The following is a 5,013-nucleotide window of genomic DNA, read 5'->3' on the forward strand; positions in this document are numbered from 1 at the left end:
TCAACCTTGTAGTCAAGGATGAAGGCCTGAGTCATTCACATTTCTACGGTATATCTTCTTAATAGAAACCCCCCCCTATCATGCAATCTGAGGTCATCTGATCCCCTGCTCTCACTATCATCAAACCCCCCCCCCCCCCACCCCCACACACACACACACTCCCATCCTCTGGGAGGGAGTACCTAGCTGAGGACAAAAGTGGGGATGAGACCATTTCTGTCATCGCCCCGGCGTCAGGGCCCTGACAGCCAGATGGAGGCAATTTGGCCGCGCTAATCGGCCCCTTTCTCCTCCTGACATCATCAGAGGAGCCCAATTAGGCAGACAGAGGGCTCATCTGCCCCCCACCCGTCTGATCGGATAGCCTTTTACACATCCAAAGAGTGTTTTGTCTCCACAGATCTTCTATCCTGATGCAATTCACACCTATCTGTTTTCACATCAGGGACTTTTCCACTCTGGAGCATCGTGCCATCGCACGATGATGACCGTGCAATGCTACATAGCATTGCGATGATGACCATGCAATGCTGCATAACCAGGAATGTGAACAAGAACAAGCCGCATGAAACAGAGCCCGACAACACTTCCCTTCGGCTTTAACGGTCAAATCCAGACAGATAATATTCCTTGAAAATAGGATAATATCAAGAATTTCTCGGTGGTCCCCGGGGGCGGGGAGGCCGCTTATTAACGTTTCATTACCGTGGGGATGGAGATGGAGGCTGGCCAGTCTGATAAGTGCTGCCTTGGAGCCCTCACCACTCCCCTGGTGAGCGATGACCTGTGGGTTGCCTTATGTTAACAGCACACTGACGCAACGTTGACAGAGACACACACACACACACACACACACACACACACACACACACACACACACACACACACACACACACACACACACACACACACACACACACACACACACACACACACACACACACACACACACACACACACACACACACACACACACACACACTTTGGAATGCATGGGGTCATATGGCTTTCATGTAATGGGATTAGTGTGCCCTTGAGTACAAAAGAGAATGTTGAAACTCATTGGCACTAAAGTTAAGATTATACTACAATACAGTGATCAGGCCAAAGATGCTTTCGTAGAAATAAGGGAAACAAGGGGCAGACGTTTATCTTCACGCAAGTGATTCCATTAACTAGATTTAAATACAAACAGACACACAGAGCCGATTGCGTTTGTCATGGGTAAGCATCTTACGGGGGCGGGGTTCTTGCCCCTTGGGGTAAGCCATTTACCCCCAGGAGTAAGCACCCTTGAGATGCTTACCCGTGGGGTCCAGTGTTCCAGAAGTAGTATCCGTTCTGTGATATTAGCTCACACAGTAATAATGGACTGCACACTTCTAATACGCATTCAGTGTGCCTCATGCCATTATAACTGCTGACTGTATAGATGCTGGTACACTAACCATGTGGCCCTTGTGTGTCAGGCCCTTATCGCCATGATGAATGCCATCAAAACGTTACAGTTACAGCAGGCAGGTGGCTGCCTCAGGGGCTCTCTGACACATGAAGCTACACAGCCGTACAGTCACTCACCAAACCATACCCGCCGGGCCAAGATTGCACGCATTATCCGCATACTGTGGGTGCGTATCATTTATTCGCACCACAAGAGCCCGTTGGGACCGAGACATTTTTGTTGGCACCAAGGGCCTGTGTCGATTTCTGCTTTATTGTTTTGCTAACTACTGTGAGAAAGATATAATAAGACTTTCCTCTTGAGCCGAATGGTTTTGAGAATACTGCAAAGGGGCTGCAATGAACTAAAAATATAAAATGGGGTGGGGCCAGGTGTTAGAGTGACTGTGCCGTGATGAAAAGGTTCCCGGTTCAATTCCCTGTTGTCCTGTCAAAGTGTCCTTTAATACATACAAATACATACATGCCTGTTATCCTCAAGAATTTCAATGAAAGAACTGGTGAAGTTCAATGTCAAGGGGCTTCGTTGGGAAAGTCTAGATTTGATAACAAGTCCAGGTTTACACAGTGAGGCTAATCATTTAGATTAAATGAGTCGCAATAAATGTGGTAAAATTGGTAAAGTTTGCAATTGAGACGGTAAACACTTTAAACACATTACTTCCCTTTCAGACTTCCCGAGTAGACTCTACACACAGTGTGATTCCTGTTACAGCAAGAATGCCACAACACAGCTGTTACTGTACCAGGATGACACATGTGCCACAACACGTTCAGAGTTTATTGCATTTCCTAAGTGCCTGCAGATAGGGGTGGAAAAACAATTAGAAACCTAGCAATAGAGAACATAGACAAAAAGAAAAAGTGAGAGCAAAAGAGACAGTGACAAAAGAGGGAGTGAGAGAGAAGAAGCAGAGGAAAAATAAATAAAGCATAGAGTGCACAAGATGGACAGCAATAGCCTGCAAGTCAGCAGTTGTCTGCAAGTCAGCAGAAGTAAAAAAAAATATTTATATGGGACATTTCATAATACTCAATGTGAAACACACACACACACACACACACACACACACACTCTATAATAGGCCTGAGAGAATAGGGAGCTCTTAAACCTGCTTTTAAAATATGATACAGTTACAAAGCTTAGGTCATCATCAGGCAGTTTGTTCCAGAGAGTAGGACAATACTAAAGAGATAGATCCTTTTGTTTAGATTCTAAACCACTAAGAGCTTTGCAAACGATATGTTGTATACTTCATCAAATGGAGCAAAAGTGATCTAATTATAGGAGTAATGTGCTCAGCTGTCTTGTCCCAGTGAACATTTATATCTGGCTGGACCTGCTTTTGAGAAGCAAAGTGAAGAGAGGGCATTACAATAACCTGTTGTAGATGAATGCAATATGCATGGACCAATTTTTCAGAGTCAGACAGTCAGACTGAGACAAGAAGCTTCTAACTTTGGACATGTTTTTTAATGATAACCGTAGGCCGTAGGACACTGACTAAATGTCTGTGTTATGTTTACTTTCGAGGCAGCAGCGGAGTGTGACAGGAGAGATGGGATGACATGTTACTCTGGTTACACACACACACACACACACACACACACACACACACACACACACACACACAGTTTGAGCCGAGGGGACGTCATGTGTCTGTGTAACATGGACAGTAGGATGGGAAAACGCTCCTTTTCCAGTGACAAAGTGAAATTAGATGGTCATACATCAAAGAAGTTGTGATTAGAAACTGGGTCAGGCGGACAAGTCTTTTATATCACTTACCAGACTACATTGTCACAACTTGTGCAATGATTTAAGGCGGTCATTACATTTATCTAAGCTGCTGCAAAAGGGAGACATATAACTCATATCTGGCTGGATGTCTGTGCATTGCTGGGTGGGTATGCGTGTGTGTGTGTGTGTGTGTGTGTGTGTGTGTGTGTGTGTGTGTGTGTGTGTGTGTGTGTGTGTGTGTGTGTGTGTGTGTGTGTGTGTGTGTGTGTGTGTGTGTGTGTGTGCGTGTGTGCGCGAGCGCGTGGATGTTTGTACACGCATGTGTAGGTGCGAGCCCCAACTCATTAAACGCAGCGCTGGCAGTGCATGCCAGAGCTATGACCATACAGCGCCTGATCCTTGAATCAATGCCCAAAAACAACAGAGGAATGTAATCACTCTACAGAGAGAGTAGTGAAAGAAAGAAAGACAGAAAGAAAGAGAGAAAGAAAGGAAAGATTGTAGGAGAGGCACAGAAAATGAGAGAGAGCGTTAAAGAAAAAAGGAGAGTAAGAGATGAGAGAGTGAGAGAGAAAGGGAGAGAGAGACGAATTGAACGTCTGTCTGTCATGTGTTTGGCAGCAGTGGTGCTAATCAGCTCTGCTTGTGGCTAATACCTGTGATACATTCCTCTCTTCTGACCATACATAGAGTCAGACGCTATCAGACAGCAACCATATAAACACTCAATTTAGACACTTTGGCAGCCATTGCCGTGACCTAAATGCTGAAACTATGAACGGCGCTAACGCATGTTTCTTAGAAGCTCGGGTACCAAGGGAAAAAACACAGACTAATGAAGTTACTGTAATCTTTTTATGGACTATTTGGGCACTCTGTTGTGGCGTATCATTAATCATGGCGGTGTGTGTATGTGGGGGCGTCGGTTGCTGACTGCCTTCACTAGTTTTGACAAAAACCATAACATACATTAAAGGCAGTCTAGGACATTTTTGGGACCCCTTCTAATGGGTGACACTGCCATATTCACAAATGCAGATCCTGTTGCCAGGAAATCCATATAACAAAGTTTAAAGACGAAATGAAATGAAAAATACGTTTTTCACACTCCCACATCTTTGGTCACAATGGAGATATAGTTAATAATAGATAGATTTTTTTCATGACTGATCAGCGCCAAACCTAAACGCTGCAAATAGGCAACAGAAGTACATTTTTAAATATTTAACTTTAATTTTATGATCTGATGCTCTGATCAGGTTGAAACTTCGCCCAGATTTCGAATCTGACATCATATACTCTCATAGTCTCATAGACAGACGTTCAGAGCTCTACTCTGGCTATGCGAGACAATACCTCATAGATACATCATAGATGACGTACATCATAGATGACTGACATCATAGATAACTGGATCACAGGTTGGTCATGTCCGACATGCACAATGGAGCCATGTCGTTCCCATGAGCGTTTGATTTTTTTTCTCTCTGGCTCTCTGTCCGCTCCCTTATCTTGCCACATCTTGCCACATTAATTGCCACATTAATTGACAAGCACACTCATGGAGTGTACATGAGTGTATGTGGAGGGTCTCCAAGCAGACACATGGCCCACCTAACTCCACACTTTCCACAACAATTCGTCAATATTCTGCTTGTAACACCAGCTGCTTCCCATACCGTTACTGTACTTGCACGATGTACAATTAATATGAAAAACGCATTATGAGCCAATACTTATGCAAATCACTTCCGCAGGTAGCAATTTACTTCCGGATGGTCCGTTTTAACAACCAATCATCATCATCTGCG

Source organism: Gymnoscopelus microlampas, assembly GCF_963454915.1.
Source record: "Gymnoscopelus microlampas genome assembly, chromosome: 12".
Classification (NCBI taxonomy): Eukaryota; Metazoa; Chordata; class Actinopteri; order Myctophiformes; family Myctophidae; genus Gymnoscopelus; species Gymnoscopelus microlampas.